The sequence below is a fragment of the Felis catus genome, chromosome D2 (genome assembly GCF_018350175.1).
Source record: "Felis catus isolate Fca126 chromosome D2, F.catus_Fca126_mat1.0, whole genome shotgun sequence".
NCBI classification, from domain to species: domain Eukaryota; kingdom Metazoa; phylum Chordata; class Mammalia; order Carnivora; family Felidae; genus Felis; species Felis catus.
In genome coordinates, this window is record NC_058378.1 from 80,618,892 (window position 1) to 80,646,812 (window position 27,921).

At 52.7% G+C, this 27,921-nt stretch overlaps 1 protein-coding gene across 6 annotated transcripts in view; it reads right to left on the bottom strand.

The window, feature by feature from the left end:
• CTBP2 (C-terminal binding protein 2) overlaps positions 1-27,921 on the bottom strand; it is a 158,891-nt gene that overhangs the window by 97,177 nt on the left and 33,793 nt on the right. For 5 of the 6 annotated variants that reach the window (XM_023241068.2, XM_045040804.1, XM_023241069.2 and 2 more), the window contains exon 2: positions 12,639-12,740. The gene's annotated coding sequence lies outside the window, so the exon portion shown is untranslated. Of the gene's footprint in view, positions 1-12,638; positions 12,741-18,982; positions 19,008-27,921 lie in introns of those variants that run through there. The other variant, XM_045040802.1, reaches the window with a different exon arrangement.

Genomic DNA, 27,921 nt, shown 5'->3' on the forward strand with positions numbered 1-27,921 from the left:
GGGGTGCATACCTCCTCGTGTACCTGTGTGTAGATGTATGTGCACCTGTTCAAGTTCAGCCAGAGATGAAATAGGTCAAACGTGCACACGGAGCCTGATCCTCACCTGCGCTGGTAAGGACACTTCGACACACCATCACCGGTGGTTGAGAATTAGTGGTGACAGGAGAGTACACAGCACTGAGTAGATGTGGCTGGCCCTTAACACGTCACTGAGTTGAAATCTTTGTGCTTAACTCGGCAGGGGGGTGGGGGGGGGAGTGGGCAGGAGAGGAGGCTAGAGGAGCCTCCCTTCATCCTCCCAACTTGGCCCCACCCCCAGCTGCTCCTTCCTGGTGCCAGTGAGCCAGCTGGGGGTCTGCTTCTGCTGAGCAGACAGACAGACAGACACTCCGGGGTCTCAGCTGCCCTGCCCGGCTACTGCCAAGTCCAAAGGGCTTGCCTGGGTCTGGGGCCAACCCCCCTAGCTGGGCTCAGTCTGTGGGGAACGGAGCGCCAACACCCCCCGCCTCCCCCCCGGGTGAAACGCAACAAGCTCACATGATGGGGAAGGGGGGCATCTACCCCAGCGGGACACCCCTTCATTGAGATGGTTTGTTTGTAAGCAAACCTGGGGATGTATAGAGATTATAGATCAGCTATCAAATTAACAGCTGCTCAGGCACTTCCAATATCAAACCTTTTCATACCTTGTGTGTCTGAACCGTCTGGGGAGAGAGACAGTGATGGAACACAGCATGCTAGGTGTGCAGATCAATCCTGGACCCGGGTTCAAATCCCACATCTGCTCCCATCAAGTCCCAGGAAGAGTCAATTAACCTCTATTATCCATTAAAATCCTAAGAATAAATGAGGATATCCACCGCCCCCCCTCCAGCCCTCGCAGGACCAGCCAGGTACATGGGACCAGGCGGGGGGCACCTGCTTGAGAGCGATGGGCTTGCTCAGAACACTCAGCTCACAGGGCTTCCTTTTCAGTGGTCGTTAGTGCCCGGCCACTCTGGCCCTCCAAATAAAAAAGTCGCCTTCAACTCTGCTTTCTGTGGCGAGGGAAAGCCGGTGACACAGGCCACAAGCCCCATCACTTAGGCTCACTGAAGAAACCTCCCTCTCCCAACTCAACCGGAAGCCTCTCCTGCCAACAGCACAAGACAGCTGCACCTCCTCTCTCCCCAGCAGGGAAGGATGACCCTTCCTGGCTCCGCAAACTACCAACAGGTTTGTATAAACCACTTCCTGGGGGGGAGGGGGGCCGCGGGGGGTGGGGGGGGAGGGGTGGGGAGGGTGGGCAAGAGTACACCTGCTACCAGGAAAGACGCCATCACCTATAAGGACAGAAGGTTCTGAGCACTACCTAGGCCCAAGGTGATTTGCCCTGAACCTGTCACTCCAGCCAGTCTGGTCTAGGAGGTGGGTTTACAGGGGCCCAAGACCAGGGCCAGCCATCTTGGATTCTTCCCAGAACCAATCCCAGTGCACTCTGGCCAGAGATACCCTCAAAATAGGATTCTACATGGACTCAGGCCTAGGTCCAAGGCACCTGGAAAAGACCCCCCCCCCTCCCCCATTCCACACCACCAAGCCCTGGGGATGACACAGTATGTCTCAGCAAGGTCACATACAGACCGTGAAGACCTTCTCATACGTTGAGGAACGGAAGCTATTAACTGTGTTACTGGCAAGCACAGATGTTGTCTATATCTAAAAATTCCCAAATAGATCAATTAGCATATTATAAAGAATTTACTTTCATTTTCCCTTGGCAGAGCATAAAAGCCCAAACACAACACTCGGTTTGAAACTGACAAGTGTGGAGAACAGAAGATGCTCTATTAAATGGAGACAACAGGAAAAGAAAATGGTATTTATAATGATTAGCCACCTAATTAATTCTAAGAGTAGAATGTCAAAAGCTATAAATCCATTTCTCTGGTAACCAAAGCTCGACATCAAACAAAGTCACTTCTGTGCCGAGAAGGGAAACCCTAACATCTTCCCGACATTTGCATCCAGCAACGGGGCTGTTCCACTGGTTTTCCAGGTTAAGGGTCCTCGGAACGTATGTGGAAAAGCGACGGAAATAAGGACGCACGCACACACAAACGCAGAAGTAGCTGCAATAAATTCTGCAATTAAGACCGCTTCAACGCCACCAGTGTGGGCTCCTATGAACAGACTCCTAGGACACGTGTTCATTCCCTCCTGTGACAATTACCTCGGGATAAAGGGAGAAACTCTCAGGCTTCTGCCCCTGTGAAGAAATCTGGGGACCTTTGTGTTTCTTGAGCTTGGCTTCTGGAGGGTGCAGGTGGCAGAGAATTCTAAGACAGACAAAGGTGTGACAACGCCATTATCCTCTGAAAACTTTTGTGCACCGTCCTTACTCGTGTGTTCAGAATCTACCTTTTTGGGGGAGAGGAGGGTCGAGGAGAAAGGGGTACAGGGAGAGCAAGAATAGCGTAAGACCAAAATTGATTTAATAGATGCAGAGTTGTCCTTCTCCCCATACTCCCGGAATTTTCTTCCTAGATTGCAAATCAAAATCTGCATTGAAATAGAATATTTTTTTAATGTAGAAAAGAGGATGCCCTAGGGTACAGAGGTATTGCGCTCAATATCCACGGGCACAACATTGCATTTCAAATGAGATGCGGCATTTTGAAATTTACTGAATATATTACATATTCCAAATTGTCTTGTTATTACCACTATTTTTACTCAATTCTCCTATCCTAATAGGTGTGTTTCTTTTATGACCGGGACTGTTAATAAAAGTAATGTGATATTACATCATGCTATCAATTGAATCTTGAGAAAAGATTACAACGATCCAAGGATCTCATAAGCCCCTGGCTCTCACAATTCCAGCCATTATTCAGTGTGAAATTCAAACAGTCTGAATTCATTAACATTGGTTGCTACAAATCTGCATTTTCAGACTTTGCCATAAAACGCAGGAGTCCAAACCTGGTGACCTGAATCGAACAGACTTTCCTGGCAAGTGGCCGCGCTAACCGGCCTCTCCCGGCATCGCTCCGGATGCTGGACCTCTCCACGGCTGACCCCTCGCTGCTGGCCTCACGCTTCATGTTGGGCCACACTTCACGTTCGGCCAAACTGCAGACACCCGGGCCACGGACAGGAGCGGGATGACCCGTTCCCAGTGCAAGGCCACATTGCCAAATGGGTATCCAGGAGGCCTGTCACATCTGGGCACAGAACCTGGACTCCCAACGCCTCCCCCTCCCTGTGGCTCAGATCAGCTCCTCACAACAATAAGAACTCAGATCCAATGTGCACTATGTGAGAAAGCCTTTGGGGAACCCTAAACCCTTCATCTCTTGATGAAGAAATGTCACTGCAAGCATCACAGTGAGGGACGGGGCGGGGGGAGTGCCCCACTCCCAAAGTTCCGGGCGGAAACCACAACACAACCTGTAAAGAGCAAGAAAGTCTAGAATTCTAGCCACCTTTCATCAAAACGTTCGCGTAAGCTACACTGCAGGTGCCTCCTGTACGGCGTGCCCTCCAGCCGTGGGCAGGTCACCAGGGCTAACCCACCGCCCCGCCCCCCAGCCAAGGGCACGGCCATCTCATTTACTGCCGCTGCTAATGATGAGGATAACAGCAGTCACCAGTGCGAAGCCCTTACCGTGGACCAGGTACCCCAATGAGGATTTCACTGAACGCCCAAATGGAGATTAAGCCCATCTGACAGAGGGGGAGTCTGAGGCACGAAGCACAGGAGGCTCCGGTTTGTCCAAGGTCAGTGGCATCAGAGAGGGGGCCGGTGGCACTGTAAGGATCTCCTGGCTCCGCCATCAGGACCCTTCCCTCCCACCGATCACCAGGGTCACAGCCAAGTCTTTGCCTCTGCAACCGGACCCTTCCTTTACCTGCCCTGTGCAAACACGCGGAAGATGCGCCAAAGCCATCGGGCTGCCGGGGGGGCGGGGGGGCTGCGAGGATGCAGTTCCAGGCTAAAGAGCTGGGCTGCTTCCCGGCCAAGTCTAACGCTGCATCAATCTGCTCTGTTTAAACACACAGGCAGAAGGCTTTCCGGCCCTAAACAGGCCTCTGTGGTGCTGCCACTTAAGCCCGTGGGAGATCAGAGTACAAATCAATACGAATCCTCCTTCCTAGAGGAAGTTGCAACCCCATGTCGCGGTTTAGAGGTCATCTTCTGCTGTAATTAGGAAGCAGCAGTGAGTTTCGACTGAATTATGAAAACGCCAGGACTCTCAAAAGGTAAGGTTCGCCACAAATGCGGGACCGGGGCCGTGAGCTCCACAGGCGGGGGGAACCGGCTTCCAAACCTCCAAAGGCAGGCAAGGCAGGCCTGGGAGGTCCAGACACAAGCTGCCCTTGAGTTCAGGCCCGGGGTTCACGAAGGAATTTAATACACAGGCCATCTGTCCTTCAGTCCCAAGGGACCTGAAGGAGCCACGAGGCTCTGGGAGCCAGTTGGACCTTCTTTCTGTCCTCATAATCCCTGCTCAGATGTGGTGCCGGCGGCTGAACCCCAAGCCCCCTTGCCCGCAAGGCTCCCGCAAGCACGGCACCCCGGAGGACCTGCAAGCCACGGAGAATTCTAACTCCCCACCCAACTTGTACACAGGGGAGGCGGGGGCATGCCTTTGCCTTCCTGCCTCAGAAAGCTCGGGAACATGGCTTTATTATTTCGGGAACGCATATACCGCTCCCCCCACCCCCCCCTTCCCCGACAGGTAATATGTCATGCTGGTTTGCCTTCTGTCTGCAGAATCCACTCCCCAGCTAATGCAGAATCAACCCTGCCCTTCCAGACAGATGCTGGGATGGTTCCAGCAGGAGCCCAGTCCACACCTCCCTGGCCCCACCGCAGCCTGGGATCCACTCATTCAATAAGTCGTCTGTGGACCATTTATTGTAGTCCATAACATGCGGACCGTGTACAGAAAACGAAGGGGGCCGTGGCTTCTTCCTCGGGAGCTTACAGTTATCACTCTGGAAGGTTCCATGTCAACAGAGCACTGCTCTTTAATTTTTTCAATGTTTATTTTTTGAGAGAGGGAGACAGAGGGAAAGAGAGCGCACGTGCATGCCCGGGGGAGGGCAGAGAGAGACCAAGACAGAATCCGAAGCAGGCTCCAGGCTCCGAGCTGTCAGCACGGAGCCCGACGCGGGGCTCAAACCCACGAACCGTGAGATCATGACCTGAGCCGAAGTCGGACGCTCAACTGACTGGGCCACCCAGGCGCCCCCGGAGCCCTGCTCCTTAACCCTTATTGCGTCATTTCACCCTGATAAGAGTCAGAAGGCTCGGCACCATCAGAGACTAAAATCCCTGCTAAAATCCGTGCTATCAGTGACTAAGGTCACAGGCCACCTCCTCCGCTCAGGCAACCCATGCGAGGACTCCAGCCAATCTCACTAGATGATCACATTGATTAAGAGATGCGGCTGAGGCCAAGGGCAGCTTGAGTCTGGACCTCCCAGGACACAGAGCTCCCCCCCCCCCCCCCCGCCCCCAGACGGCGTCCCACAGGGCGCCTTCAGTCCCGCCGACCTGTGGGAGGAGACACAGGTGTTCAGTCTGCAGAGACGGCCTCGGCCGGAGGGGCCAAGGGGCATTCCAGCAAACCCACACACCGCTAAGCCCACATCCCACGCAGCCCCAGAGGGGCGAGGCTGGATCCAAGGCTCTGGTGCTCATGAGCAAAAGCACCAGCCCGCCCCGCCCCGTCCCACCCCCGATGGAAACCGATGGAGAGCGATCGCCCCGCTGCCCCGATCCGGCTGAATTTTTCAAGGAGTTGTAGGTTACAACCTGTCCAGGCCAACAAAGGTTTCCTTTGAGTTAAACAATGTATAGCTGAACCGGAAGGAGGGAAGGCGACCACAGCAAAGGTGTTGGGTTACAAGGCACTGGAATCAGATAGCTTTACCACCAAGACTCATTTTCTGCCCCGTCTCCTATATGAAAAGACGGCACAACACAGTCTGACAAATCAAGGCCCCCTCCGAACGGATCCGATGAGAAGCTCTCGGGGACGCCCGATCCTGCCCGCCTGGGGAAAGATGGGGACTTGGGGAACGGGGTCCTCTGTGGGGAGTCACTGTTGTCAGCGCCCAATTATGAAGGAACGGAAATGAATCTCTGGAATCGGATGCTCAGAACTGCGCCTCGTCCGCGGTTCGTGTTTTTTTTAATCTCCACACACTAACTTTTTTCCCTAATGTTCTATCTTTTTGCCATATATAATTAATTTTAACAGCATCTCCAACTTACCCCACAGGCTGTTGCTGGGTCTTTTAAATAGTATACTGCTGAGAAACTGATTTGTTTGCTCCCCGTGCCTGAAGAAACCACATTATGAAATATGTATAAATGTCATCGTTCAGGCTGCTTCTTAGGATTAAGTACAGGAAAATGCTCCATTTTTCCCCCCTGGCACAGGAGTCCACTCGTGGCCCACGCTCTCATGTATCACCCACGTACCCCCCCCCCCAAAAAAAAAAACCAATGAACTACACTGCATTTTCTCTTCAAACCTCCTATATATCCTTAACTGGTACAAGTCTAGGGGAATTATCTTAATTGCTACGTGGAAAGCATTAATTGAGAACGTACTCAGCAGAGAAGACTGGATTTCGAACAGCATGGGGCCAGGTGGGAGGTACCCACTTTGCCAAAAATAAAGGAGTCGATCAATCAAGCAAGCAGGAGTGTTCTGCTGGGAGTTAGACAGGAGCCACAGACAACAGACCTGGGGACACCAACTCTGGGGACGACCGGACTCACAGCCATTGCCCAAAGCCTCGTTTCAGAAAACGCTTAAATCAGGGCGCCGAAACCGGATGACGAAACGCTCTGAAAATCCGGAGCTCTTTCAGGGTCACACGGGCTACTTCCTGAGCCGTGTGTGACATATTTCTTATAGCATCTGTGGCACAGGGAGCCGTGGCAAAATTCATAAAGTGATGCCAGGTCACACTTGAACCCAGAGATGCGGCGTCCGTCCCTCCATGAAAACCTTGGTGGGGGGGGGGGGGGGGGGGAGGCGCAACAGAAACTACTTAAAAGTCACACCAGGTTAAAAACAGAAGTTCACGGTCTAACGCATTCTCGAGGTAGTGGTCACAGTGGTGACACAAACACACACACCAAATAAAACACGCAAAATAACCTTTTCCTCTCCTGTTAATCACTCTTGGACTGGCCGATTAGGGGTCCCAATGGTTTTTTTTTGCTTTTTATTTTTTTTTTTAATGTTTTTTTATTTTTGAGGCAGAGAGAGACAGAGCATGAGCAGGGGAGGGGCAGAGAGAGAGGGAGACACAGAATCGGAAGCAGGCTCCAGGCTCTGAGCCATCAGCCCAGAGCCAGACGCGGGGCTCGAACTCACGGACCACGAGATCGTGACCTGAGCTGAAGTCGGACACTTAACCGACTGAGCCACCCAGGTGCCCCTTTTTTTTGCTTTTTAATGTTTGTTTGGTTTTCAGAAAGAGAGTGCACAAGCAGGGGAGGAGCAGAGAGAGAGGGAGACACAGGCTCCAGGCTCCCAGCTGTCAGCACGGAGCCTGACGCGGGGCTCGAACTCACGCCTGTGAGATCATGACCTGAGCCAAAGTCGGATGCTTAACCAGACTGAGCCACCCAGGCGCCCCAGGATCCTAATGTTTTTGGTAAGAGAAAGTTCACTTCCCCACCCACTCACACAACCACATCCACAATCCCCATTACAAAACTTGTCGTAAACTTAAAATATCGTCTCCTTCAACCAGTGGGGCCCTGACCCTGGCAGGTCACCTCCTCCTCCTCCCTGCTCTCCTTCGAACACTTCTAACACCCATGTGTCAAGCCTCGGTCAGCTGACAATCACCTCTCGTTGCCGGGAACTTGGGGTGCTGTTCCGCTGTCCACTGGGGAGACCAGAGGAAGGAAAGAGGCTTTCTCTGTGCACGAGTCCTGCACCACAGCCGCACCCGCGGGGACAAGCAGTGGCCCACGCTCCCCCCTTCACACGTACCCAAGTGCTTGGGGTAGGGACAGACTCATCCTACACTTGAGAACAGCCACGGGCCCCAGGAGGCATCACTAGCCACCAAGGGGTCCCGCGATGCCGGTAAAGCAAGTCACGACACTGCAGGGTTTCTGCTGGGGGCAAGGGGAAACCGGAGTCTGGGGCTCCCTGGTCGGTGTCTCCAGCTCTTCTCTCTCACAGGCCCCATGTGCTGGCACAGAGATCGGACCATCAAGTTCCTCACTGATAAAATGGGGATCTTGAAAAGGGAGGTGGCCCACATATCCACATCTCCCAGCGGAACACAAGGACGCGTGCTCCATAATGTCACAGCTCCTGCCGCACCAGGGGAGAGTGCCACGGGCAGCCACCCCCTCCCAAGCTGGGCCCTCCAGCAGAAGCACAAGTAGGCAGAGACCCACCCCGGCTGGGAACCCCAGGAAATACAGGCGGGCGTGCTTATTCCGGACAGACGGACGACAGAGTGAAAATTAAGACTGGTTCCGCACCTCCCTGGCTGGTTAACTGGCTGGGATTAGAACCAGCGGTCTTGGGGAGTGGGGGACGGGCAGCAGCAGGGACAGCAGAAAATCCACCCACCGGGAGCTGGAGGCTGGACCCGTGCAGCGTGGACAGGGATAAACTCCCAAGAACAGAAACCAGGGGGCTGCACGGATGACCTCTGTGGTTCTGCCCAGGAGCCGTGCTAGGGTTTTGAGGGTCTCAGGAGGAAAGAACAAGGGCTGAATCAACACCCTCCCAGAGAACGGCTACCATGTGAACTTGGACGTGCGGCTCAGGAATAAAATCCCAACAGGGCTGAAGAACCCAGAGCCCAGCTGGGGCCCTCCTCCCATTTCCGCAGAGATGGCTGAAGCTCCAGGAGCATCCCCGCCCCCCCCCCCGGCCCCCAGCTCAGCCTCCTGGCTGTTTCTCATCTAGAGAGTTCCCCCACAGATAGAAGGCCCTGCGTATCTTTCTCTGGTTTGTGGTTTCTGATGTTGGCAGCCTCACCTCTGGCCGAACATCTGGAGCAGGATGGCTCGTCCCTAGTGCAGGCCAAGAGCTCCGGAGGACCCTGGGGGGCCACGGTGCCAGGACCAGCGGACCCCACGGTGTAAGCTTATTCGTTCCTGGAGCAGGGCTATACTTTCCCTTCTGCTTTTTGGGAACGAAATCCGTCTCGGCAGAAACAGGGCAGAGGCTCTAACAACCAGGCAGAGGGCTTCACAGAGCCCTGCTGGTCCACTAAAGCCGCACTGCAGATGGCCAGCACAGCCTGGTGCCCACAGCAGACCGGGTGAGGCCCTCCACACCCACCAGGCACAAACATCGCCAGCGCCCTGGGGATCTCAGCTTGCGGCCGTCGGTGATGTGTGTGTGTGTGCGCGTGTGTGTGTGCGGGCGCGCGCGCGAAGTAGGTCCAGCATTCACATCATTATCCGATCCGTCAAAATAACACCATGCACAAGCTCTCTGTACGCAAGCAGCTAAATACGCTGCCGTGTCTTTGCCAAACCACAGCCACTGCTACCCGCCCCCCATCACTGTACAGAATGAAGGCGAAGAGCTTTGATTTGCATTTGCACTTATGTGTAGGCATGTAACAAAAAGTGCTTTTATTCCCCCCACTGCCACTTTTGTGGCAATTACAAGGTACCTGGGTGCTGACGCAAACACTGACGCTCAATAACAAAACGGTGCAAAGACAACAATGACCCACCGATGGAGAATGCAACTCTGGTTGCGGTGGGGGGGGGGGGGGATCAGCAAACCAGCAAAAGGCGTGCTGGGTTTTCATTGTAACAAGTAACAACATACAGAAGGAAGAGCAAAAAACCTACAACAGAAGTGCAAGATGGAAACGTCACATGTCGTTATTCATTCGTAATGAGAAAAGGAGCCTCTTTGCGGGGAGAAAACTTAAATGTGTCATTTGCAGTTTATTTTTACGAGGCCACAAACCAAATTAACGAAGTCTAGAATAACAGGCATAGAATGCTTTTAAATGGGGACATACTCAAAAACACGAAGAGGTCAAAAATGACGTATCAACGGTTCCAGAGCCTCTCGGGTTTGCCACTTGGAGGCTGTGGTTTTCCTGAGTTTTGTGCTTTTCATCTACTTCCTTCTCCTCTGCCCACATTAAACAAGCTCTGTGTAGACCAGAGACCTCAGCAGGTGAGTTACCGGGGTGAAATCAACACGTGGTCCTTCTTTGGGCTGTAACGCAAGACGTCCCTCTTCTGTCGCTGTGCATCTACTGCAGGTGGGGCTGAATGGGCAGCCACCAAAAAGTGAGGTACAACTTACTGGTCACAGTGATGAGCCACAGAGAAGAGGTCCAGAAGCGAACACACGCTTCTAAGGACGTGTAGGGGTCCCCTCTGTATCTGTGAGGGTGGTCGGGGCAAAGGTAAAGCCCCATGGCGGGATCCCCAGTGCTGGGGACTCCGGGCCAACTGGAGGCAGAGAGGCACCCTCCTGGCACAGTAACGATGCTCTGACTACGGTCAGCTCCCACGCGGTACCGCACATCTCAAGCTCCTCTGAGGGGTCACCCAAAAGTATGCCCCAAACACAGCAGTGGGAACCGGCCTATCCGGCCAGCATCTGAGCATGCTCAGTTCTTGGGAAAAATTTGTTATAGGGACCGTGTTGCAATTTCATTCCGGTACAGATGCATTTATGCAACGTTAACGTTCAGCTCTCTGGATCGAGACCACCGGTAAACAGCAGCCCGCGGTGGTTCAATGATCAGGTTGAGCCAAATGAAAATGTGGATACTCAACCATGTTTGCGATCTATATATATCTCTATCTTCTCTCTCTATATATACACTCTATCTACATATGTATGTCTACACATCTATAGATCTATATATAGATACATAAAAAGTCCATTTCATCCCTATACTATGAATTCCCATAGGCTTATCTTTAGAGGACACAGTTTTCCAACTCTCCAAGGTCTATAAAATAGTTGGCCGCAGAACTGGACGCCCGTGGGAGTCCAATGAATTTCCATCGCCGTCACAGTGGTGACGCCACTGAAAACCTCTTTGGCCTCAACACCCAACACGGAAACCGACATCCCAACAGCCCCAGGCCCACAAAGATTCTGTAACAACAGTATCTCTGCCTGAGAATCCTGGATTAGACTCCAGGACACAGGGTCTTAAGCTAAAGGTTTCTGTTAGAAGAGTGGGAGAAAGCCAGAAGAGAAAGAAATGTTGGCCTTGATAGGCAACGCTCAATGCCCACCCCCCCCACAAATGTTCAACATTTCTAGTCTGGTCCTCCCAAGGGCTAAGAGTCTTAGAACTACTCCAAGAATAGGGGGGTCTCGTCTGTCTGCACACTCTGCTGTGGCCTGTGGTCGGGCCAGCCCTCTGGGTCACGCCTGGGAGAGGTTTCTGGGTTTCTTGATCAAGTTTCATCTTAGAAGGCAGGGCAGGTGGGGGACCATCATTGCCCCATTACTGATGCACGAATACAACCTCCAAATGCCTGGAAGAGGCTAGTGCTGGCAGGGGGGGCCTGGCAGGCCCAGGTGGTGACGTCAGGATCTCCACCTGATCCTGCCACCTCACGGGGACACTCAGTGAGACCCCTCCCCGGGCCACAACCCACGCGGCCTGCTGGGTTCAGGCGACTTCACCGCAAGCCTCTCACGGGCCCCGGCTCCGAAGAAAGCGGGGCCCAAGCCTGCAGGGCGGAACCTGCCCTTTCCCGAAACGGAGGCTCTGTGTGATCCGACACGTTGGGGAACGTGCCCAGAGGTGTGACAGGACACGCGGAAGATCTGCTCTCACACTTTTTCTTGCTTTTAAACGACGCTGTTAGCTCGAGGGGAAAACATTTTTTTTTCCAGCAGGATAAAAATCAATCACTTCTGAGAAGTTGCCATTTTGAGACTTTGAGTAAGATGCAGGTTTTGTGAAAAATGGCTAACGGCATGTGGCAACTAGACTCTGGACCTCCAAAGCTCGCCATGGGTAAGGACTGAAAGACATCAATCGATACTTTCTCAGCCACGGTCCAAATGAGTGCAGGCAAAATTGAACGCTCTCCTCTGTGCACACCCACACCCCCAATCAAGTCCACCAGAAAAAATCGTTAGGTGTTCAAGACATCCTCGAGGTTGGTAACGCTAAGAATCTAAGCTCATTAGAGATGTGCCTTCATCAGCAGGCTGCTTTCTTTTCTCTAGACGTCTATCTACCTTTTTACTCAAGCCTCCTGGGACAGCATGAGACGATTTCCCTAATTCATTTTTATTCTTTGCAATTAATACGTCGAGAAGTCGTAACACGACTTCCATTCTGCCTTGAGTTTCCTAGTAGTGTAATTTCCGTTGACTTATCTCTGTAGCAGCAGCAGCAGCAGCAACAATCACTTTACGTTGAACTATATTGCCTCAGAGTTAATTACATGTATTTTGCTTCTGATAAATGAAAATACCAGATGCAATTAATTGAAAGACAATCAATATGATCCTGCTATTAGACATCCCAGTGAAACACCCAGAGCCTGCTGGCGATCCATAGTCATCAACTAATTGAAAACGCATTCCAGAGGGGTCTTAGAAAACCTGAACTTTTACCTGGAGATATTTTACAATAACTCACCAATATAAATCTGTCCACAAACTACCGTTCACACGATGGGCCGTCCGTCTTTTTAAGGGAATCCAACTTCATTGGCTCCAAACCATTTAAGGCGACGAAACTCTGAAAGCAACAATGAATTGGGTCAGTGGAACCGAAGCAGTGATTTTTTTCTGTTGTTGTTTACATCTAGCCATTGCTTAATTGCATTTTCCCCGTGCCTTCGATTCTAAGCTACCAGAGGTTATTAAATGGTTTCATTAAAAATACTATTTGTCTTGCTTTAGTCACACACCAGATCAAATTAAACAGCAGAGCACCAGAACAAATGAACCCTTTCCATCTATTCTGACACAAAGCCAAGCGCACAAGACCAGAAGGTGATATTGTGTCATCACCATGAAAATATCATTTACATCCCTTTACATCTTCAAGTAGCAAGCAAAGGGACAAAACAATCAATACCTTCAAGCAAAAAGTATTACCAACTGTTTGAGAAATATGGAAGTATGAAGTGCAATTCATAAGCCCATGGTTTATACGTGCTATTAGCATAAATGCTGACAACTGTTAATCCACGGTAACTCTGATTAACGGTTGCAGTTGACCATTAATAGAAGGCATTTTAACTTACTGCTGAAATTGATTACTCAGTTAAGAATTCAATCCTAATGTTCAATAAAATTGCACTTTCTTGGCAAATGCAATATGAAACGAGGTGATGCATTAAACAGCACTCACATTTATTTTACTATACAAGGAATGAAGAGGAGATCTATGGTGCCATCACATTATCTGAACCTCTTCCTCTTCGCACCGAGTTCTAAGAGGGGCAGGTGGGAAGGGGCTCCTCTGGCTGCCTGAAAAGGCAAAGGCACCCGGGCAAGCGGGTCCAGCTGACTTTTCGATGGCTTTCCCACGAAGAACAGACAGGATTGCAACACTGCAGGTGTTATGCAAACCGGACCGTCCACGTTTCAAGGCAGTCTTTTCTCACGTCCCGTGAGACAGCGGAGGTATGCAGCCCGGAAGCGAACTGTCGCGGTCAAACCTGACCATTCCTTCCGGGGGCCCAGCTTCTAATCAACCAGGATTCAAATGGTTGATTAATATTTCAAGAAGTGCATGAAATGACAGAAACCAAGCTTCCCACCGCACTCTACTTTTCAAATCATTTGAATCTTAGGAAGCTGGAGTTTCTTTATCCACGGTCTCCTCCTTTAAAACAATGGGGTCATCTCTTGGGATCCAATTCTGGGACGTAACCTGCCTAATTATGCAGCAAGTCAGAGACAGGAACCACTGCACCTCCCAGGTCCGTCCACTCCCCCCTCAAAAGGACCCCATACTTGTGTGTTCTCCCGTCAACGTAAGGAATCAGGGCATCTGAGTGCGCGGGCACCAGCCGGCTCCCACACCGCCAACTAGAACGGAGGCCAAGGGCAGGCGTGGCCCTGCCAGAGTATTCAGAAAAAGGGTGGCCTCTACAGTCACGGTTATCACATGTGAGGTCAAGAAATAATTCACTCCCAGCTGTGCCTCCACACCACCTTAGGCCACAAACTTTCCAACCCAAGGAGGGGTGACAGGGAGGGGACAGAGACCGCCAGGCTACTCAGTGGTGGCAAACAGCCAAGACACAAGTAAGTTTCATGTTTAGTAACTAAGCATTTACCCTATTGAGGAACCATCTTGATTTTCAGGAGGCTTGCCTAGCAAACTCCTGTTCACCCTTCAAAACCCATCTCCTAGAGGTCTTCTGTAACGCCTTCTGTAACGATGAAGGGGCAGGGGGGGGAGACGAAGGGGGAGGGGGAGGGAAGGGAGGGAGGGGGAGACAAAGAATCCCAAGCAGGCTCCACACTCAGCTCAGAGCCTGACATGGGGCTTGACCTCATGAACCATGAAAATATGACCTGAGATGACATCAAGCTTAACTGACTGGGCCACCCAATCACCCCTCTGAGTCTCCTGAATGTTAAATGCCTTGATTACATTTGATTCCTCTCTGGATCTCACTAGGTCTGGAACACAGCAGAAAATCACATTTGTAACTAACTGCAGAACAGAACTTACATCCTTGGTCTAGCATTGTTTGTCCTTGTAGGTCACTGGCTTCCCCTTTCGTTCCATTTCCAACGCTCTGCACAACCACATATCCTCAAACGTTTACAGACACATAGATGTGTAAACAAGGCATGTCCAAAACCATAAGGAAATTGTATCTACAGCTGACCCTTGAATGACATCAGTGCGAACTGTGCGGGTCAACGTAACATGCGGATTTTTTCAAGAAAATAGAATACGGTCCTAGAAGCATATTTTCGCTTACGATTTTAACAATACAGCCTATATAACAGACTATGTGTGTCAATGGACGGTTTATATTGTTATTTACGGCTTCTAGCCAATCATAGGTTATTGGTAGTTAAATTTGGGGAGAGTCAAAACTTCTATGCAGATTTTCGACAGCATGGGGGGTGGGGACGGGGTCCAATGCCCCTAACCCTATGTTATTCACGGACCAGCTGTATAACAGAAAATGGTCCCTTTGTTTAATTTTTTAATGTTTATTTTCCAGAAACAGACAGAACGTGGGTGGGGGAGGGGCAGAGAGAGAGGGAGACACAGAATCGGAAGCAGGTTCCAGGCTCTGAGCGGTCAGCACAGAGCCCGACGCGGGGCTCGAACCCACGGACCGTGAGATCGTGACCTGAGCCGGAGTCAGATGCTTAAATGACTGAGCCACCCAGGTGCCCTGGAAAAGGTCCCTTTTGGAAAGCAGGGAGGGAAGGAAACGTTATTGGTGAAGTGAAATCGAGCACTGTCTGTACAGTTACTTCTTGTTTTTAAACAAAGTTCTGAAGAGAAACACACTAAACACGTTCACAGTTACCTAATCTTACCGGTGGGTACAGATTCTTACTTTGAGACACTTCAGAGTAAAATTAATGAAACAAGGAGCAAACAACTCTGCCTGGCTGGAAGGCTTCACAGAGGAGGTGACAAATTCGGGAGTGCCTGCAGACTGCCCAAGCCAACCGGGACTGCTTATTTAGCAGATTAAGGAAGTTAAAAGGCTTGGAAGATGGTCAAAATCTTTAAAGTCAGCGCGCACTCTTACTTGAAGGTGGGAAGAAGTACTTTTAAAAAAACTGGAGCTACAAACCCACAAACCCTTGTTACCACAGCACAACGAGCAAGAGAAAGTACCCTGCAGACCTGCCAGGATTTCTTTTTTTTTTAATGTTTATTTTATTTATTTTGAGACAGCGTGAGTGAGCACAGGGGAGGGGCAGAGAGAGAGGGAGACGCAGAATCCGAAGCAGGCTCCAGGCTCCGAGCTGTCAGCACAGAGCGGGACGTGGGGCTCGAACCCACAAACCGCGAGATCACAAGATGCTTAACCGACTGAGCCACCCGGGTGCCCCACCCACCGGGATTTTTGTAAGAACTTCCAGGAGTACACAACAAGGCACAGAAATGACTTGGCTGATTAAAACCACCACGACTCCTCCACGAGCAACCTCAGAAGCCCAAGTGGGGGCTAGTCCACCAGGTGACTCGGCCGCGGCGGACGAACACCAGTCAGCTCCCGAGTCCAGCCAGGGAGAAGGGCTCGCATTTTTGGCTTGCACCATCAACCTGGGCGAGCCTATTTAACATCACTTGGCAAATGTGTTCCGCCCACATCCGAGGGTAACAAGACCGGGGAGAGGGCAGCATCCAGAGCCTGGAGGAGTCTCAGCCGGGCCGTGTCCTGGGGCGTTCTATGTACAGCAAACAGACAATTCAGGGCACGTGGCCCAGAAGGATCCCTCTCCTCCTGGATTTTTAGTTTCTTACCTGAAGTCAGGCTAGGAAAATTACTGTTAGGGATCTAGTTAGTGAGACTACTTTTCTGAAATGGAATGAGATGAACACCTTGGAAAAATCTGTGAAGAGCCGGAGCAAGCTCTAAGAAGGCCTGATGGCAGCCTTCTGGATCATTCAGGGAGGATCCGTCCTGCTCTCACTTGAACTCCGGCCGTCTTTCCTTACAGCTCCTGTGCCCTGTAGGGCACCAAAGGCCCTCTACCATCCAAGCTGCAGTGAGGCGAGGGTACCCGGGCGCTCAGCCTGGGTTCTCCCCACCATCCCACCTGCTGCAGGCATCACTTCTGGGACAAAACGCCCAATGACTTGCACCTGCTCTGTGTGAATTCCCTCTAATGCTGCTTCTAGCGTCTAAGGTTCTGATGGTCAGCTCTTGTTATCACCGGAGGCCTGGCCCAAACCCCACCTGGATTCTCTGTGCTCCGGCTACTCATGTTTGGGTCATCTAGGCTTTAAAATGCCTGTCCCACTGTCCTGCCATAGGTGGTGGGGGCGGCTCTACCTGCTGCTCTCCAGTGGGGCCCCTCCTACTCATCGTCTCCAGGCGGCCAGGGAGCTGAAGGGCAGCTCAGCTTTGCCCTTGTAATAAGTCAGCCCAAGACCCTCAAAGCGGCAGATGTGGACAGAGCAGGCGGCCCAGGTGCCCCGAGAGCACCAGCCTCATCTGGAACCTGCTCCTGGCATCCACAGCCTCATCTCGGATCCAGGGGACCTCATCAACATCTACTACTTAGAAAACCCAAGAGTCGTCTGCAATAATCATACCTCAGGCAGTCATGAAATTACCCAATAGAGGGCCACTGAGAAGGGCACAGAGTGCTAGCTGGACGGACACACACACACACACACACACACACACACACACACACACACACACTCCCAGGCTCCATGGGTGAAGAGGACCTGGGACTCTGCCCCAAGACGGAGACTGCACCTGCTTCACAGGCGAGAGGGCCCTTTCGAAGAGATCTGGAAGCCCGGCCCGGGGCCCGCACACAAGTACTCAGAAAAGGCTAGTCGTCATCCATCCTGGCACAAGACCTCAGGACCAGATTGTCATCATTAGCACCTTCTAAAAACCAAACCCACCTCGGGACACCTGGGAGGCCCAGGCGGTTAAGTGTCCGACCTTGACTTCAGCTCAGGTCATATCTCACGGTTCGGGAGTTCGAGCCCCGTGTTGGGCTCTGCGCTGACAGTGTGGAGCCTGCTTGGGATGGTCTCTCTCTGCCCTTCGATCTCTCTCTCAAAATAAATAAAACCTCAACTCCCAACTGGGTCACTGAGACCAACATGCCTCCCATCCAGCCCGTCGCCTAGCTGGGTGAGAGTCGTGTGGCAAGGCTGTGTTCAGAAAATAAACAAAAAGACTGGCTGAAGAACCATCCAGAACCTCAGCCTTCTCTCTCCTAAATGCTCTCTCGGCACAGATGCCCCTGACTGGTCAACAGGGCGCCCGCTGCTAGGACATTTACAACTGAGCCGCGCAAACAGGACAGGTTGGCACTCCACGAACTGCCCACGTCCCACAGCTGCAAGGCCCCACCCTCGTGGCGTCCAGCTGCCCATCTGGGCCTCAGGGCAGGACGGCCCGCCTCGCAGGAGAGATGGGCCCACTGGGCTGCTGCAAGAGGGACCCACACAAACAAAACTCAAGCCATAGCTCCAGAGAAGGCTCACCCCACCTCTCAAGGGCCTTGGATGGTTGTCCCCAGAGGGGACCTGAAGGTCCATGGGTCCACCCCCTCCACGCAAGGCCGGTTCCAATCTCTTCTCCCCTCCTGCAGCAGACCTAGCCCCACCACTGTTTTGGGGCTGCAGTCTGAGAGGACAGTAAGCCTTAGTGACCGGGCCACAATCGGGACGTGAGGGCACTGAAAGAGGGCTCCAGGGGCTTTCCCACACATCCACCGAGGATCCTCTTAACTGTGTCAAGGTCAAGGGCGAGAGACAGGGAAAAGCCTCGGGCAGACATGGAACCTAGACGTCCACAGAAAAACCAAGTGCCCTCCTCGTAAAACTGGCCTGTATAACATGCCCTTCTGGCCAGGCGGACGGACACACACCCACAACAGGACGGGGGAAGAGTGCCTGGTTTCCTGTCTCCACCCCCAGTCCTACTTACCAGCCCCCTGGTTCACACCCTGGCCACCTGTGCTGGTCTCTCCCTAACCTTCCACCTCCGGTCGGCCCTCGCTCGCCAGGGTCACTTTGAGGATGTGTGGGGCAAAAGCCACCAACAAGACTAAGGAGATGGCATCGGGGCCTCCCCAGCAGACTGGGTGGCACCGGGCGCCCTACGTGCCCAGTGGGGGCTGCAGTCTGCAGTCTCCCGCCTCTGAGCGTGCTGGGTCACAGCGGGATCTGCCCGGTAACCAGGATGTCAAGGCCGCCACTGTAGTCCACGAAGCCAGGGGAGCCCAGCATAGCGCCCCCACCCCTCCGCGTGCGTGTTTATGCGCCTGACCAGCCTTCGATCGTTAACTCACCCCAGAAAGGCCCAGCCCATCCGCACGAAGCAGGGCAGAATTCTGGTTTAGCGGTTACGTGGGAAAAGGCAAGGAAAGGACAACGTCTGCCGAAGAGCAAACTGTTCCCTGCACGTCGGACGAGACCGAATTAACACGGTGTGATCGGAGTTGCCATCACCTCAGCGTGGCCAGGTTATTCTTCCCCAGGATTCAATTCCACTTACTATTGCCTAATAATAAATAAACCATATTAATTAGCCTGGAAACAATTAGCCTTTATTCAGGGGGGGAAAAAAAAGGAAGAAAAATAAAAAAAAAAAAACAAACCCTGAAAGCTAATTCTTTCCAGGTCCCTATACAGCCCACGTTGGCATCGAAACACTTAAGGTCAAATCAACACTTCATTATAATCCCCCGATGCCCCAGAGTTTCGGCTTCAATAAGAAAAATGCCCGCCAGGCAAAAACTTCACATACACAGTCTTTGTGGAGAATGTTTATGGAAATTTTGTAATATTAAATGCGTTCAGCTGGTTTTAAGTTTTCAGAAAGTAAAGGCCCAACAGCCAAGATTCTGAAACTCTTGTCTTTAAATCTAAGGGCAGCCAGTGGAAAACTGTAGGGAAGTCTTGGAACGCTGCCATTTTTTTTAAGGAAAACAAAATAGGATATTTTCTCCGTGTTGTCTCAGATGTAGTCAATTAATTTGTCCCTTTCTCTGCTCCGTTTTCAGGTTTTTTAACTGCCGGAGCCTACGGAGCCCGCAGATTTGAGACAGAAGTAGGTGACCAGGAGCAGTTCAGCCTTGGAGCATGACCTGGGCTTCAAGGTGCCGGGGAAGGGCTCCGTCCCAAGTGGCAGATCGGGGGGAGGGGGGAATGTCTGGAAACGACTGTAAAAATGGGTGCTGCTGACTAGGCCTGGTGCAGGCCAAGGTTTCGGGGTGGGGGGTGGGGGGCGGGGGAGTAGATCCATAAGCAGCAACCCACACACACAGTGACGTCATTGGGCGAATTCAAGCTACGTTCCCACACCCCAACTGCCCAGCTGGCCAGGGGAGTGAAGGCAGCTGGGCCTGAGCGGTCTGACCCCTCAGCTCGTAGAAGCCTGTACGAAAAGTCACACAGGCCAGGAAGCTGCCTTGTTAACTCTGAAAAGACCACAGGGGGAGGAGGAATCCTTGCCAGGGAGGCCTCTGCTCAACGTACCAGAACCCAGTCTCCAGCAATGGAGGGACAGGGAGAAACCCACATCGCCCATCCGGGGCGCGTGTAGGTGGCTTTGCACGGTTCCAAATAGCGACTGAACAGGGAAGCTAAGGGCCGAGGCACACACCCCTGTGTAAGAGGCTCTGGAACCTGCCGGGAGTGCAAGGAGACATGCGCTCCCTGGAGTCAAAGCCCAGCTGGCAGAACCGCTAACCCGGCAGGGCATCTGGGAAGCAGGCCTGCCTGGGTTTTCTCCCCGGTAGAGGGGTGGGCTCCAAAGAGGAAGAGGTGGTTATCTGAGCTCCTTTCCCACGGGGGGGGGAGGGGGGTCCCCATCACCCCCCACCACCACCACGCGACAGAGGGAGCGGGCAGGAAACAGAGGCGGCTCCTGGTGCATGACAGCCTTTAAAATAAAACAATTTTTTTTTATAGTTATTTTTGAGAGAGAGTGAGACAAAGTGAGACTGGGGGAGGGGCAGAGAGAGAGGGAGACACAGGATTGGAAACAGGCTCCAGGCTCTGAGCTGCCAGCACAGAGCCTGACGCGGGGCTCGAACCCACGGACCGCGAGATCATGACCTGAGCCGAAGTCGGACGCTCAACCGACTGAGGCACCCGGGCGCCCCGACAGCCTTTAAAATAAGATCCGCTGAGGAGAGAGCAGGACGCAGAAGGGTCACAGAGACAAACCACAAACTACCCTGGCGAGCTGCAGAGACAGTACGAGAGATCCTCTCCCCAAAAGTTAGGTTTCTGCCTTCACCCCTTTGTACCCCTAGGGACTGGTCGGAGGAGAGCATTTCCATAAAGACAGGAAATCATCTAAGATACGCCCCCCCACACCCCAATAGCTGGATGATGGTCTCTCCTGATACACAGCAAATGCACACCTATACAAGCTGTACCGACACATCATGCATTAGATGCCTGGATTATAGCGTTTTAAAAACTTAAAAAATATTTCACATAGGAGAAATACTTCTAGGTTAGCGGGAAAAGAAATATAAAATACGTAGAATGATCTTATCCTCCCCCCCCCCGAAAATCTCTGAAGTTGTTTATTTATAGACAGAGAATGACCGTGCACAAAGAGAGAGAGGGAGAGAGACAGAATCCCAAGCAGGCAGGCCCCGCATTCTCCCAAGCAGGAGAGCCTGACACGGGGCTCGAACCCATGAACCGGGAGATCATGCCCTGAGCCAGAAATCAAGAGTCAGATGCTTAACTGACTGAGCAACCCAGGCTAGGCGCCCCTAGAATAATCCAATCTTAAGTGAACTTTCAGGTATTCTTTAGAGGGTTATTTTCATTTTTTTGTAGATACTTAATGTACAGAAAATACACCCAAAGTGCTATTTCTCTACGCGAAGATTAAAGGTGATGGTTTAAATGTGAGTCTTTCAGATCACAAAAACCATTTAATTGTCTTCAGACTTTTCTATACTCTCCATTTCCTACAAAGAGCAGATTTCCTACAGTCCGGAAAATGTGCAGCGAAGAGGCTGTGGGGTCTTAGGTCAGGAATGGGGGGGGGGGGTCTGAAGCTAGGAATGCAGAACGGGGGTCCCCACGTCGTGGCTGCAACTACCTAGGTGGGTTTTGAAGTAAGGTATCTGCCCTACTCCTCAGGCAAGTTCAACCTGAAACAGCGTGTCCCTCTTGGGGATGCAAAGCCTGAATTCCAGGGGCCAAGCAACTGGGGAGGATCCGGGGAGGGGAGCAGAGGCACCCACACACGGTGCGGATCCCCGGGCCCCGGTGGGGAGCTTGTCCGCCACGCATCCCCGAGCCGCTAGAGACTAACAGTGAGCCGCAGCGCTAGTGGGGAGAGCAGGGCAGACTTCTCAGCGGGCTCCGCCAAGTTCTTGGCTACAGATCAGACTGCAGGAGAATGAGTACAGAGAAGCACTGGCCAGTTAGAGAGCGGAGTCCTCAGCCCCTAGGAAACTGCTTACAGAAAGACCTCAGCGGCTCTCGACGTCAACACTACGGACCAGCAGGCTCCACGCGGGAGACCGAGAGGGGCAGGGATGCTGGGGGGAAATCCGTGTGGACGGTTCACAGCCCCTCAGACTCCTGGTCTCTCCCACACCGTGTCCTCACCCCTACCCCTTCGTACTCTGGAGAAGGCAACTGGCGCTGGGCCTGTTTTGTGACTGATTTAGCTGGTCAGCTCCGTGCCAGCAGGGACGTGGTCCGATTTTTGTCTCGCAGGACTCAGAGCCCAACGGACGGTTAAGGGCCTTGGAAGGAGACTGTGTGTGGTCCTGGGAAAGTTACTGGGCCTCAGAATGCCTTCCTGCAGTGAGCCCAGGATGTGTGGGACTCAGGTGACAGCACAGGTACTAAGGTGCTCAGGGCTCGGTGCAGGGACCACCGTTCGCACTCAAACAGCACGCTCATCTAACAAATGCCGTCTTTTCCTGACATGACTAGGTACATCCAAGAATCCAGAGTCCTAGAAAGGGGCGGGGGGGGGGGGGGGGGGGAAGCCTGAAGGGAAATTAGTTTTCTGTCTTATTTCAAACGAAATGTATTCAAACCCCAACCTCAAGGTTCAGGGAAGCCTTGAGTGTAAAATGAAGCACATCACTGCCATCAGATGGAGCAGCTGTGGTACCTGCAACAGAGGAACGACTTTACTTTTTAAAACGTTTACCAGGCTGGGCATGTTACAGAGAACAGCACGCGGGGAACCTCTGCAAACACAAACATGAATGAGGGAGGCACCCAAAGGTCTCACTGAGCATTAACTTACGTATTTCCTCTGGTGGCAACAGGCTTTTATTTTTTAAGAAGAAATTAATCACAGAGCCAGAGGAGACGTGCTCGGAGGGAAACCGAGGACCCAGATCACCCAGCCTCTCGGAGACGAAGGCAAAATCTACCTCGGCTCGGCTTTCTCCTCCCCGACCCCAGCACGCCGTCACAACACTCAGCGGTGCCAGCTGTCCCCGAGCGGCCCGACGGCCTCTGCACAGCCGACCCCGGCTCAGACCACCCAGGTGCACGATCCCGGATACAGACGTCAGACCCTCTTACCCAGAAGAATCCAGGACAAGGAGAGAAAAGCCCAACGCCAGACCAGCCCGTGCCCCCTGCCCCCGGCTGCGTGACCCCCATCCCAAGCACCGACGGTCTCATCTAGGAGAGGGAACAGAGGAGCCCCCGAAGAGGGTGGGATTATTACCTATCGATTCGTACAGGTCAGGTAAGTAACACCGGGGCGCCTGAACTAACTTCCACGCCAACCTAACCACTCAGCCGCGTTATCGATTCCAGAAGTAGAGACACCCTTTCAGCACGGACGGCGGCAGGGGCAGGGACTCCTAAGTGCCGTCCCCCCTCGAAAGACGGGTGTGTGACACACACATACCCGTGCAGTGTGCTTCCCGAAGGAACGACGGCTCGAACGGGTCGCCCCGAAGTCAGATTCCCAGGACCCGTCACTTGACGGTGGCCGCGAAAGCCGGCCAGAGCCACCCAGGTGCCAGTGCTCGCTCCTGGAGAGGCCGTGCTGCCACTTGCCTTTCTGCCTCCTTCGCGCATCAGGCCTGAGCCCCACGTGCTGCTGTGGCTGCGGGACCGCTACTGAACGAGACATCCAAAGGCAGGGTCCCAAGTTTCGTTTCTTCACACACCGCAGCCAACGGGCGTGACGCAAAACCACACGACACAGACAGTCAAACCCCCGAGGAGAAGGCTGCTCTTCTGGTGGGTTCCCCAAACCAGCCGGGCCAGCATGGCACAGCCCACCATACATCACCCGGCGGAGGGTCACGGAGATGTGGGGCCGGCAGAGGGGAGGGGAGGCCGGCGGTGCCCGGTTCGTCCTGACATCAAAGCAGGAGGGGTGGGAGAGGAGGGGGTCGGCTTTCAGCACTCGTGGGGAGTTTCTTCTCACCCGCTGCTGGTCTAAGCCTGGGGCAGAGATCTTTGGGATGGAATATTCCTCATCGACACACACAAGAACTTGAACGAATCTCCAAGGGGATGGTGCTGCAAAAAAAGTCAGTCCCCCAAAGGCCATGTGTTCTCTGACTCCACATTCATCACATCCTCTACAGGACAAAATTACAGGGATGGGAAAACAGATTAGTGGTTCTTGGGGCTGGGGACCGGAAAGGGGGCAGGACGCTCCAACTCTAGGACATTCTCTGAACAAGCTAGGTCTTGGGAGCCGGGCAGCCCTGCAGATGACCGTGGACGTGGGCCGCGAATGGTCCTGGCCACCGGAAGAGGGTGTGGCTGTAGGCGGGGGACACGTGAGCTCCTCGGGCGCTGGAACTGCTCTGGATCTTGACCGCGGTGGTGCATGCTGGAATGGACGACACAGGGGACACTGCGACACAGAAGCGGACACACACCTAAAGCCACATCAACGCTGGGGAGAGCTTAAGGATGTCTGGGGAGCACATCAATGCCCATCTCCTGGTTGTAGTATTGTTACTATCGTTTTGCAAGCTAGGACCACTGGGGGAGACCAGGTAAGGGTATTATTTTTTTTTTATTTTTTATTTTTTTAAATTTTTTTTTCCAACGTTTATTTATTTTTGGGACAGAGAGAGACAGAGCATGAACGGGGGAGGGGCAGAGAGAGAGGGAGACACAGACTCGGAAACAGGCTCCAGGCTCCGAGCCATCAGCCCAGAGCCTGACGCGGGGCTCGAACTCACGGACCGCGAGATCGTGACCTGGCTGAAGTCGGACGCTTAACCGACTGCGCCACCCAGGCGCCCCCAGATAAGGGTATTATTACAACCGCATGTGATTCTAGGGCTACTTCAAAATAAGTTTAGTTAGGTTTGCCCTGTATTTTTTTTTTTTTTTTTTTTTTGGTTTGTTTAGTTGGGCTCCTGTTGGCCACAGATAGGGCCATTCCTTTATTTTTGTGGATTGGGGTGTTTATAAGAAGGAGCCACGTGGAGCCGACCTCACTGACAAGATTGACACACTGAGCTGGGATCCGCTTCCTCTGGCTGCCGGGGCGGGGGGGGGGGGGGGGGGGGGGGGGGGGGGGGGTGCCACCAGGAGCCCAGCCTGCCTCTCAAGAGCCAGAGCTCCGAGCTCCTGAACCCTGACCTTCTCCACGGCAGTCAACAAAGATGCTTGCTATGTAAGTTCTTTCCCGGGAACGGGCACGACTGACTGGTTTCTCTCTCCCAGCTGCTGCTGGACGCCCAGGGCTCCCCGGGTCACAGGTGACAAGAGGGCGCCTTCCCTGGCAGAGCAGTCCCGGAAAGGACGAGAGACAGAAAAGCAGCTCCCGGGGCTGGTCTGTGCTGGGGAGAGTGGGCACACTGGCGGGGAAAAAGACATCCAGGCTTCCCTGACCCAGCCTGGCTAGACCAAAACTACAGGCAGCGGGCTGGAACAGGCCAAGACTGTCCCCGGCTGACAGCGCGGTTGTACGCTGGCCTGGCCACCTTCCAACACCCAGCTCGCGCAAAGAACGTTCTGGAGCCGAAGTGTCCCGGCAGATCACCAGGGTCAGGCGGCCCACCTGCCTTGCACGGACCCACAGCTGCATTCCTGCTTTTCCAGCAGGCTGGGGACCTTGCGGGTGGCCCTGGAACCTGCAGAGCAGCCTTCCATGACAAAACCTAATCACGCTGTATCGACCTAAAGGTCTTCTTGGCAGTCCGTCCGTCCTCCGAGATCCCTGTTGAGGGGAGCTGGCAACCCCCCTCATCCTCGCTGCTAACTCCCTGCTGACTCAACCCAAGGAAGAAAACTGCAGGAGCATCTCTGCCGTTTCGGCTTTTATGGTCTTCAGGGTTACACGGTTTTCGATTTCATTCGACAGGAGTTTCTCCTTAATGTCTCCCGGAGACGGTCACACACACGTCTCCCTCTCCCCGAAATGGGCCATTTTGGGGAGATACAGCGTACAGGAGAAAAGTCTTCCAATAATAACCCTACTTTTTCAGCTTCTCTCCACCCTCAAATAGCCCCTTACTCCGAAAGCTGAACGTTTTCTCAGATCTCCAACACTGCCCGGCTTCGGAGCCGCCGAAGAAATAACCAGCGCCTCTTTTATGGAAATAAAAAAAAAATCACATTCTACATAAATTAAATATATAATTTGATTAAACATGTTTATGTCTTTGCGATGACATTTAAAATAGAAGCAATCATTTTCGTTCTTGAAAGAAAAACTCTTTCAAATAGAATTCGAAGCTGTCAAACCTACCTTCTGCTACAGATCTTTTAAATGTCACATACCTTCAAAAGGGGATGGCAGCTTCCTTTTAAATATGCAATTCCAAGGCAGTCCGCTCTGAATCGAGCATGTATTAGAACACACCGCTGGCATTTACCCTGGTGAGGGGTAGCCTCTGCACCCCTGCTTCTCAAAGACCCGCTCAGGAGCGCAGCGCCTGTCCCGTCCGGTCCCCGCGCTCTTCCGGCGTGGCTAGGGCCCCGGTAGCAGGTGGCAAACCACAGGGCCCAGCACCAAGTCACGCCCCTTAAGGGGGCAAAGGTACCTTCCTAGGATTCCTACGGTTTCCCTCCCAGATATCTTGCTGAACTCCGCGTAACCCAATTTTGGCAAAGCATCAACGGCCCAATTGTTAAGACCGTGTTAATCAGATGCAAAGAAAACTCCGAACTCATTCTCCTAAGTCAATGACCTACATATTCAATTGCTTATTCTCCAACTCAGTGGCAAACACCGTGCTATATTTAAACATAGAGCACAGATAGATCTTTCTTCTGAAACGTTAGTGATACAGATAAGCCTTCTACTCCAGCCCTCCTCTCCTCAACTTAAGGAACATAAACATCGCCAACCTCCTGCGGCACTCTGAAGCGAACAAGCGTGCTCCTGGTCTCCATTATTTTCGCAAGAAGGTAGCAAGTGTCATTTTTGTAAGACGTACACGTGAGCAGCATTCCCGCTGGTGTATCAACAAACGAAGCCTGGTTCGCCCCTGCCTCCCCAGTACCTGGCAAATAGCAAGTGCTCCGAAAGAAAACGGATACAACGACTTCAAGTCAGTTAAGCGTGGGTAACAAGCACGCTACAAACCAAGTGCCCAAAGGGGATGCAAAGGCCCCCTAAGTGTTGAACCCTGGCGCTAGGGACTGACCCAGTGATCTCACAGCTAGCAGGGAAGACAACAAAGGAAACCGGGAGCTCTCGGAGAATGTTCTAAGACTACGGTAGGGGCAGAAATTGAGAGATATCACTGTTGATCTCTTGGTATCTCACCCAAATAGGGGGAGGCATGAGGAAGTCAGCTCCCCACAGCCATCGCTGGAGGAGGATCCTAAGAACATCTGAAGCATCAAGGCAGAGGGTTTCAAACACCAAACAGAAGACAGCCCAGCCCAACACCACAAGAGGTACCTCCTTGCTGGTTCTTCCTGGGAAAGGATAGCGGCTCTGGGGCAGGTGAGGGATGGGGTGGGATGGGGAGAAGGGTAAATGAGAGGCCAGGGGAGCCTTCCAAACAGAACGCAATGCAGTGGGCAGTCTGGGAGAGGACCAGAGTGAGCAGGACACATTGGACAACCAAAGCCCAAACCTGGGCTGTAGTTTGGAATCCTTCCTGGGCGTACCTTCCTGCCCAACCATGCGACTTTAGGGAAGTCACCTCGCCCCTTGGAAAGCATCTCCTCCCAGGTACAGGAGAGGAATGCCACCCACAGACACCAAGACCCTCTAACTCAAGTTCTAATTCCATTTAAAATAGGCGACCATGGGGGCGCCTGGGTGGCTCAGTTGGCTAAGCGTCCGATT